This window comes from Sprattus sprattus, assembly GCF_963457725.1.
Source record: "Sprattus sprattus genome assembly, chromosome: 3".
Classification (NCBI taxonomy): domain Eukaryota; kingdom Metazoa; phylum Chordata; class Actinopteri; order Clupeiformes; family Clupeidae; genus Sprattus; species Sprattus sprattus.
Genome location: NC_137922.1, coordinates 7,208,317 through 7,219,477, shown reverse-complemented (window position 1 = coordinate 7,219,477; position 11,161 = coordinate 7,208,317).

The window sequence follows — 11,161 nt, the reverse complement described above, 5'->3', positions numbered from 1 at the left end:
CAGCTTTCTATCGTGCTACACAGAAAATTGAGTCCTTTTTGTATGTAGATTCAGAGCATTTTCGAATTTACTCCTCAAACCGTGTTTGCCTTGAATAATAATTTTTCCTCCTTTCCCTTCTCCTTTCTCTCTATTAAATTATATTATCCTATTATAGTCACGTCCGTAGGCAGCGCATAGTTCTTCTGCCCAAGCAGAAGCACAGACACTATAAACCACACTTTTCCTTTCGGGAGCATATTGTCTGGGAGAAAACATCTTCATTACTGCAGCCTCTCAGATGGGTCTTTGAGTACTGCGGTTAGACATTAAAATAATCACCACAAATGTTCCACCACTCAAGATGAGCTGTAAACACATTGACTGTTCTGAAGCAATGAATATTCACAGCTTCTAACTCTCCGACGGGTAAACCTAAAAACATGGCAATTTGTCTGGTTATGTAGGCCATCATCTACACTGGGAATCCAAAGTAATGACTGTTCTTGCAGTGGGGTTTGCATAGGCTTGTTTCGACATGAACTGACACAAGGTCTTTGGCCTTCGACCATAGGCTTCAACTTGCTGCTGTTGATCTCCTAATTCTACTCTGGTCGTTGCATGGAGAAGCTGGAAGGGAAGGAGATAGTCTGGGTTTAAGGGGAAGGAGGTAGTCTGGGTTAAAGGGGGAGGAGATAGTCTGGGTTAAAGGGGAAGGAGATAGTCTGGGTCAAAGGGGAAGGATATAGTCTGGGTTTAAGGGGAAGGAGGTAGTCTGGGTTAAAGGGGGAGGAGGTAGTCTGGGTGAAAGGGGGAGGAGATAGTCTGGGTTAAAGGGGCAGGGGAAGGAGATAGTCTGGGTTAAAGGGGAAGGAGGTAGTCTGGGTTAAAGGGGAAGGATATAGTCTGGGTTAAAGGGGAAGGGGAAGGATATAGTCTGGGTTAAAGGGGAAGGATATAGATGGGTTAAAGGGGAAGGGGAAGGAGATAGTCTGGGTTTAAGGGGAAGGAGGTAGTCTGGGTTAAAGGGGGAGGAGATAGTCTGGGTTAAAGGGGAAGGATATAGTCTGGGTTAAAGGGGAAGGAGGTAGTCTGGGTTAAAGGGGGAGGAGATAGTCTGGGTTAAAGGGGAAGGATATACTCTGGGTTAAAGGGGAAGGAGTTAGTCTGGGTTAAAGGGGAAGGATATAGATGGGTTAAAGGGGAAGGGGAAGGAGATAGTCTGGGTTAAAGGGGACGGATATAGATGGGTTAAAGGGGAAGGGGAAAGAGATAGTCTGGGTTAAAGGGGAAGGATATAGATGGGTTTAAGGGGAAGGAGGTAGTCTGGGTTAAAGGGGAAGGAGATAGTCTGGGTTTAAGGGGAAGGAGGTAGTCTGGGTTAAAGGGGGAGGAGATAGTCTGGGTTAAAGGGGAAGGATATACTCTGGGTTAAAGGGGAAGGAGTTAGTCTGGGTTAAAGGGGAAGGATATAGATGGGTTAAAGGGGAAGGGGAAGGAGATAGTCTGGGTTAAAGGGGACGGATATAGATGGGTTAAAGGGGAAGGGGAAAGAGATAGTCTGGGTTAAAGGGGAAGGATATAGATGGGTTAAAGGGGAAGGGGAAGGATATAGTCTGGGTTAAAGGAGAAGGAGTTAGTCTGGGTTAAAGGTGAAGGATAAAGATGGGTTAAAGGGGAAGTATAAAGATGGGTTAAAGGGGAAGGACATAGTCTGGGTTAAAGGGGGAGGATATAGTCTGGGTTAAAGGGGGAGGATATAGTCTGGGTTAAAGGGGGAGGATATGGTCTGGGTTAAAGGGGAAGGATAAAGATGGGTTAAAGGGGAAGGATATAGTCTGGGTTAAAGGAGGAGGAGTTAGTCTGGGTTAAAGGGGGAGGATATAGTCTGGGTTAAAGGGGAAGGGGAAGGAGATAGTCTGGGTTAAAGGGGAAGGATATAGATGGGTTAAAGGGGAAGGATATAGTCTGGTTTAAAGGAGGAGGAGTTAGTCTGGGTTAAAGGGGGAGGATATAGTCTGGGTTAAAGGGGAAGGGGAAGGAGATAGTCTGGGTTAAAGGGGAAGGAGATAGTCTGGGTTAAAGGAGAAGGAGTTAGTCTGGGTTAAAGTGGAAGGAGAAAGTCTGGGTTAAAGGGAAAGGAGATAGTCTGGGTTAAAGTGGAAGGAGATAGTCTGGGTTAAAGGGGAAGGGGAAGGACATAGTCTGGGTTAAAGTGGAAGGAGATAGTCTGGGTTAAAGGGGAAGTGGAAGGAGATAGTCTGGGTTAAAGTGGGACCCCATAAGTGACGCCACAAGGCAGCTGACTCTGAATGCCCATGTTTCTCTGATCTGACCTTCATTTTGACCTGATTTGACCTCTATCTGGCAAAGCACCCTTCTACTAGGGACATCGATGGGATTTAACCCAGACTAACTCCTTCCACTTTAACCCAGACTATATCCTTCCTCTTTAACCCAGACTATATCCTTCCCCTAAGCGCCTAGAGGCAATTGTATTAAGCGTCTAGAGGCAATTGTATTGTTATGGCGCTATACAAATCAAATTGAATTTAAATTAATTGAATGTTGTACGTGCTTGTCTATACATCTTACAGTTCTCCTCCTCAACTTTAGTCTGATACCACAGCAGCAGCATTCAGTGTGTGGCCTTTTCTAAACCCAGCAGAGGGTATATTTTAGTGCCCAGGTGCTGGGGTGGATAAGATGCTTTCATCTGATTCAACTAAAGTATAATCTACTGAAGCTCCTGACCTGTGATAGAATTTATAACACTAGCCATTTTCAAAAACTGGCCCCTGATTGTGGAGAGAAAAAGAGTCCAGTAAAGAGTTATTATCACGGTCTTTACAGTGTGCTTGCTGGGAACAATATTACACAAAACTGATTTACTGTGAGTCAAAGCCAGTATTCAGCATCGTGTTCTTGCAGCTCCTGATGGTGGTTGTATATCCAGATCCAGTGGTGTAGTCCAGGGTATCCGCAGGTATACGGAGTATACCTACTTATTTTTCAGTCAGCATTGCGTATACCCACTTCTCAAAACAAGGCGTTTATCCTGTGCTGTATGGGCTGCTTTAAAAACATTAAGAGTATACCCACCTCCCCAGGGACAATTACACCACTGTCCAGATCCATTTCAGAGGAAGTTGCGCACTAACCTATCAAACTACTTCATATGGGAAGCCAATGCACTGAATGGGACATTTTCTAAATGACCCCAGCCATTAAGGCACAGGCACTGCTGTGCAGAAGCTATCATGGAATAATTGGAGGGAAATGGAACATTGGTTGTAAATAATAGAAAACATTAAATGAGCATGCCTTTAAAAGTGTCTTAAATTATTGACCACGCGCAGGGGTCAGAGAATATTGTCAAGAAAGCATATTGGAGATTAATGAGGGAACGTATACAGCCCTTAACGTAGGCCTATTGCTAGGTGAGTCTCATAATAAAACTGTTTCACGGGTTATAAATAATTGGTTATGGAAAGTCTCTATAAGGCTGTGATGAGGGTGGCAAAGAAATGGGTTCACCAGGCCGAGAGAGCTTTCACAGAGCCAGATGCAGCATGCTTGGCTGTAGCTCTTCACTGGAGAGAAATAAAGCTCTTCATTCAGACGTGATATTGAAGAAGCCTCTTACGGAGCGATGACACTCACTTCAAAAGCAAGGAAAGTACCAACACTACCTCCAGGAGTTCTAGAACTAGATTTGAAATAGATTGATCTTGAGCTACTTGAAATATATTGATCTTGAGCTATTTGAAATAGATTGATCTTGAGCTATTTGAAATAGATTGATCTTGAGCTATTTGAAATATATTGATCTTGAGCTATTTGAAATAGATTGATCTTGAGCTATTTGAAATAGATTGATCTTGAGCTATTTGAAATAGATTGCTCTTATGTTGTCATACCGAAAGCCTTTTAAAAGTTCATTATTACTGTGATAACATAACAAACATTCTCAACACTAGTAGCATCACAACATGAGGGTTTGACAGAGGAGTTGGGTCCACAGTAATTATTCATTGCTCTGATTCAGCTTCAGCCTCCTGATTTAATTATGTGCCTGAAACTGCTACATTTGTTTCTTATGTGAACTGGGAACTCGCCTGAAATAGATTGTATGCCTCATTGATCCGTGGGAAGGACTCTAGTCACCATAATCAATTAAGGAATGTTTATTCATTTCCAGGGGATAATTTGTCGCAGTGCCAACAAAATGTAGTCAAATGCAGGCTACTGTTGCAGTGAGTGAGTAAACTGCATTCCTGAAAATCATTTCGTGCTTTTTTTGGTGCTTATTGTTTTGACATAAAATGACTGTCTATAGTAATTATCCGGCCCCCGATGTTCCAATAAAGCTTTCTCTTAGACAGAGACAGAATGATAATAAGGGCTGGTCTTAACCTCCCCGATGTTCTAAGTGAACAGTAAAGCTTTCTCTTAGACAGAGACAGAATGATAATAAGGGCTGATCTTAACCTCCCCAGCACAGGATGAGGACAAAAAGGAAATACAAAGACTATATGGGCTATAAAAGGTTCCTTATCATAACATTACGAAACATTACGAAATGACGTGATGATCCTAAACATTATTATTCTCAATCAAATCATTCTTTCATCTATTTGTGTTGCATCGCTAAAATTCCTTATCAAAAGAAAAAGCAGTAAGGAAATGATCCAGAGAATACTTGAGAAGATATTTATGTGTGTGTGTGTGTGGGTCTAAGAAAAAGACGTGTGTGTGTGTGTGTATGTATGTGTATAAGAAAGAGACAGAGAGAGCAAATGGGTCTGTGTGTGTGTGTGCGTGCGCGCTTGTGTGTGTGTGGTAGTGGTTGGTAGCTTCATTATTGAAATGTTTCAGTAACATATTTTTTGTGCCGTAGACATAGTCAGCAGGATGGATTTGCTGGATGTCCTCAGTAAAACCAATTTACCGTCCAAAGTGAATTATGCATGAAAAATAAATTGAAAATATTAACAATTTTCACTACATTATGCCAGCAAATCTGCTTTAATGTATAGTGGCTTTCTGCATAACAGATTTAACACCACAGCAGATCATTCATCTTGAGTGAGCGGCCCATAGGTCACCCCAGACAGCCATGCGGTCACGCTTATCCACGGCAAGCTGCTGAGTCAAAGCTCGCCGACACCTCGCTACAGGCCTCTGATTCATGGCTCTCCTCCAGAAATATTCTCCTCCTTACTGGACACTGACCAGTCGTTATCGACGCGATAAATAAACGATACGACATGATAAATCACATTTCTGACTCTTTGCATTTTTCACCTGCAGATCATATGACAGGTTTACTGATGAAAACACTGATATCATACTTTCAACTCTTAAAATCAATCAAGTCATTGTATAATGTTTTTGACAATGTTGTTTGATTATTTCTTTTTTAAGATTACCAAAACACAACCAGTTCCATTTCTAATCTATATCGCTGTATGTACACACAAATCTCCACACACACAAAGATTGAAAGACAGACAGAGAGTGAGAGATTTAATGTATCGCAGTGACCAATCTGTAAAGTAATACAATTGTGTTGAATAAGGAAATTCAATCAGCAATACAGCGTCTTGCAAAAGTATTCAACCCCCCCTTCTCATCACCATTGTAAGGCCGGACGGAAATCTTTGGATTCTAAAAAACACGGATGGCCTTCTAGTTGTCTAGGACTGGACTCTATTTAGAGGGTGGTAAAATAAGTCATTGTTTTAGAAGATCCACATTAAAACATGTATGGATGTTGTTTAAGATGTGGGGAAAGGATTTTATAGTCATATGAGACCAAAACAAAACGTTTTGAGCCAGTCCTCAAAGCGCTACACGGGGAGTGAATCCAACACTGCCAATGTCCCAGAAAAACAGCGTCTCAAGATATTTCCCATCAGCAGGAACTGAATTAAAGGGAGACTGAATGAAAATAAATGCTACACAATATCACAAGAAAACCTGTTGCAGTCTGTTGTGAAACTGAAGAGGGATTACCTGGCAGGAGGGCAATTACCCAGGCAACACTGGAAGCAACATTCTAGAATCCCACTGAGAGTCTGTGGCAGGTCCAGTCCAGGGCCGGTATCCCATCAACCTAGATGAGCAATATAACTTTTATCAAGAAAAATGAGAAATACACCGTGTAGAATAATGTGCAAACCTGGTACGGTCGCCCTTCAAAACACACAAGGCTGCGGCAAAGGGGTTCTCTGCCATGTATTAATGTGTAGCGGTTGAACACTTGCGCAAGCAGAATATTTTATTAAAAAAAATCCAATTTGTTTTAAATGTTTTAATTGAGTAGGAAAATAACCCTTTAGAAATATACTACAGCAGAAACGTTCAGAATAAAATTATCGATCCGTGTAATTTTCTTTTGTAAACCAGAAAATGATGATGATGTTCAGGGGGTTGAATACTTTTGCAAGCCACTGTTCATGGTCTTCTACATTCGATGACACAGCAAAGCCGCAAACTGGCCGGAGTTCACTACACGCCTCAGACCTCTTTTCCTCCAAAGCTCTTAGGACAGGGAGCTCCTCCTTCATGGCAGTGGTGCTCTAAAAATGGCCCGTTCCACTGATTTTTGCATCGATCTGGCGACCAGTGACACTGACTGAACTAATTGAGATGAGACCTCCAGCCAGACCGTTGGGCTGAGACTGTTTGAGTTCTGGTAGAATAGCTCCATAAATCTGAGGTAAACAGATTTGTGGAGCTGTGGTGGAAGAGGAATCAATATACAGTTACCATGAAATCATTGGAGAAGTCCCCCTCTGGATTCCCTAATTCAATACGTAGCTTTTCTCCAGATTTCACAAATGCAGCGTTTCTCTGATGCATCGCTTTAAGTGCATGATGTTGAGCACTATGATTGATCTGAGGGGACGCTAACTCACTTACAGCATAATAGCTACCCTTCTCATGCAGCTGTCATTGCGTACAGCCTCCCCTGTTTAAATGGGAGACCAGCATAGAAACCCACTGGGCAGTCTCATGGCCAGTCTAACACAGTGTTTCAGTGCAAATACTGAACTATGTCGTTTGTAATGGAACAGCAACGGCTATTTGTGATACTTACTCCTGAAACAGCTGGAAAATACATGTAACGCAGTGCACTAGGCCATAAAGTTGGTTGTACATCCGACAGTGGCTGATGAATTATTTTGAAACTCAAGCAATTTAAAAGAAAATGAGAACTTGCAGCCTTTTCAAGCCAGGGAGATAATGAGCTGCCCAAACCTTCTCGATGTTAAATGGCTCCTACGTATCGCTGCGGTTCAGCATGGAGGCTTGGGAAAAGCCACTGAGCATTGGCCCAGCGAGCCGCTTCACACCACAGTGAGCCTGCGGAGTTGTTCTGCTTGCCGTGCCTGCTTTCACAGGGATACACATTGCCCCTTTTCTCCCAAAGCTTCTGAATGGTGATAGAACGGCATACATGCAGACGCATACTGGCAACTCCTATCGGGACGTATCATCAATCCCCTTCCCCTGTGAATGGGCCTTTCTCAGACAGCAACACAACAGGCATATTTCATTACTACAGGGAACGCTGCCTGAACAGCTTTGGTTGTTGAGGTACACAGCCTCCTAGCTCAATTCCTAAGCAGCTGGACCATAATTGCTGCTTGTTCTGTCTTTGGCATCTGTTGGTTCTGCGGATTAAACTTCCATTACCAGTTCCAATGCCATGCAGAACAGACAAGACAACAACGACAAATAAATACATTATTTATAAGTATCCCAGTAGTTCAAGTGCAGCGAATCCATCTGTATCACTGTAGCATCGGCCATTAGAGTCCCATATCTAATATGATGCACTTCCCCTGCACATTAAATCACATGGACGGCGAACAGGATGTAGTGAAGATGTTTTCAAATGCTCAGCTGTTTTCAAATGCACATCATAAAAAGCTGCTGTTTTCAAATGTACATCATTAAAAATAAGGGTCAGCCAACCAATGCCAGAGGAGGATTTTGATCGAATTGTGCTCCTTTTACTGCCATAGACCAATACAGGGGCTCACAGGGGCTAGGACATTGTTTGGTTTTGGTCTTAAAACCGTTCGATGAATGATTTATCAATCGTAGACAAACACTTGTGTAGATGAGTTGATATCAAAACATCAGATAAGACCAGACAAAAGAACTATGTATGTACAGTTCATGATGTTATTCAACATTCTCTATTCACTCCATGTATGCAGTACACAATAAAAAACCACATGAATGAATAATTTATATATGAAAGCCTTTCATACATGTGACACAATGTCAATTCCCCTGTGAACAATCTCTGGGCTGAAACCACACGGTGTGCTTTATGTTCGTGTTTGCAAAGAGAGACGTTCACGCCAAACCACCCAGGTTGTCTCACACAAATAAGACCTGACAACTATAATTCTGTCTAAATAATGGTGGTTACATGGCTGCCATCTTCGAAAACAAAGGTAATTTTAAGTGCCAAATGGATAATTTCCTCTTCTCAGTGATAACACAATAAGCACATTCAGTCATTCTGCCGAAGGTCTTGGGGATAATTACATCGTGCTCTTTTGAATGTGCATTTTGGCTGAAAAGAGAACAGAGCACTCACCAGTGGGAAAGGGAAGCTATTTTTGTGTGATAAACAGATTGTTGCACGTGCCATGTTTTGAAAACGAAATGTTTCATAGAGCATGGATACTCAATGGACATTCTCATATGTTTTATACAACATAGATACTCATTGGCCATTCTCATTCTGCATCATTTGCGCAGTGAAAATATGGTCACACTTTGCCAAAGATAACATAAGATTCTAGTGCATTTCGCTCTATAATCTTTGGTTGTAACAATCATTGTCCAGTCATGTTGCAGTGTCTTATCACCATAACTGGTAAATGTCATAACTGTATGATGCTATGACAACTGTGATGAAATGTTAAACTGAGAGTTGTCATGACAATTACTCATAATGATAGCATGACATCGTCATATGATTAGGACCTCAGCTCCAGTCATGTGCCTGCCATCTGCCATTACATGTTAATGACATAGGAACAGTCTTAGTAGTCTTATAAAGCCTGGCCTTAAGTAAAGGTGTCTGTCTAATTCTAAGGGCTTGTGTAATCCTTTTAAGTGTGAAACAACATGTTCACAAACAATTGTTTTGAAATGTCACATTGCACTACCAGAGACTACGTTTAAATGGATATGCTTTGGATCCATGCACAAATTGTATTTGTCTCAGTTGTGAGATCGCTCTGACATTTGTCTCTCGTCACTTCTATGAGTGGCTTTAATTTGGGAAGGCACCTCTGAAACTTTAATGTTTCACCTGCGCCATTTTGTGCTCAGAGGCGGCAGCAGTGGAGCACGTGAGAGGGAAGACAAGACAAGATGTGCCATCAGGGGAGCAATACCTCACATTGAGTCAATAATTAATTTCTGACAGAAAAGACAAACCGGAGCCCAGGAGAAGTACAAATGGCCTGGGGGTGAGGTCTGTTGCAGTGAAGTCATCACTTTGTTAGCAGTGAAAGCAGAAATGCATGTTTCACTGCATATTTGTAATATTGAAATGAGTTCGGAATGGTTATAAATGGCAGGTGGCTCATCTAGCAGGGAAACTATTTTCTGGTTGGCTTGATTTGCCTGTGTGCCTGACCTGGATGTCTGCAGAGTCTCATAAAACGAATGCAAACAAATGTGCTCATATTTAAGTATTTCAACCAGGAATGATGAGTAAGATGTTATTGTCTGACAGAGAGACAGTTAAACATCAAATACATTTGTATTTATTTCTGTAAACTTGTGCACTGCCTAACAGGCTCACAGGCAAAGTGTTGGCCCAACTGACAATTGCCTAACAGGCTAGGAATATGAAAAGGCCACACGACTCATTACGCAAATAGACAAAGTCAAGTACGATGACGGAATAGCCAGTGCCACTTGACATTGAACCAAAGCCATATAACGATAATAACGCCCTCAAAAGGACAAGATTGCTCCCATAAATGTTTGTTTATTATTAAGGGCTGCCATGTCTTGGCCATTTTGAGTCCACCTATGAAATGTGTCCTTGTGACTGAAACTTAGAAATTTATAGTTGCCCTTTCTCGTTTGGTTACACCGACACATTTAGCCCTTGGGCCGACTGATAGCACATAAACCTTTTCCACAGGAGCATATAGAATACAAACCAAAAAAATCTTTTGATATAAAACGTACAAGTCCTTCAAAGGAATAAAATGAACGGATTCCTTGAGGGGGACTGAATTTGTGCAAGCTTGGTGGCCATGGCCGTAGTATCTCTACACAGTCAAGAGTCTTTTCCTGCAGCTGAATGTCACGTGCACTGTAGAACACGAGGGAGAAGATTGTGCTCATCAAATAGCTTTCAGAGAAGGGCTGCACATTATGTCCCTAGAGGCTTATTGCACCTCAATAACCATAAAATAGCTTCCCATATTGATTTTCATCCGGCAAAATATGATTGAAGTTTATTTAAATACACAACAGACGTGAAATATCTAGCCTATGGGTGCTTTAAAAGCTTTTAGTTTTGATATAAATGTTACCATGCCAATGACCAACGAGGCCATGTTAAGACATGCACTGAGATGAAATAAGACTGAAATAAGCCTGTACAACACAATCTTGTGTCAGAGGTATCGGTTCTGGTCCTGTTGTGACTGGAAGGGAACATTACTGGTTGCTATTTTCTCACTATCACAAAGCAAACAGTGTGTTCTGTGGCTTGGTGTAAATTGATTCCTTGAGACTTGTGAGTCCACCCACTGAGACATACAACACACACAGAAGGAGAAGATAAAGGAAGAGAGGATAGAGAATGATCACCATCTGAAACATGAATGCCACAGACACTACATGACTTCCAATGCTGTCAGATCAATGTACGGTTCACACTACACGTGCCAGCCTGTAGTAGTTGAGAATCTTGCAGTCGGTGTGGTTTGCACACTAAAAAATGACAGGGGGACACACATTGCTAGGTATTTCACCAGCGGGAATCTCTAATGATCTAAAATCTATAATCTAAAATCGTGAAGTGTGATCTCGGCATTATATGATGGTCACCACTTTAAAAAAAAAAAAATGTGTGGTGAAAATCCCAAGAAAGCAAGTCTTTATCTCATGTGTTATACTTTAT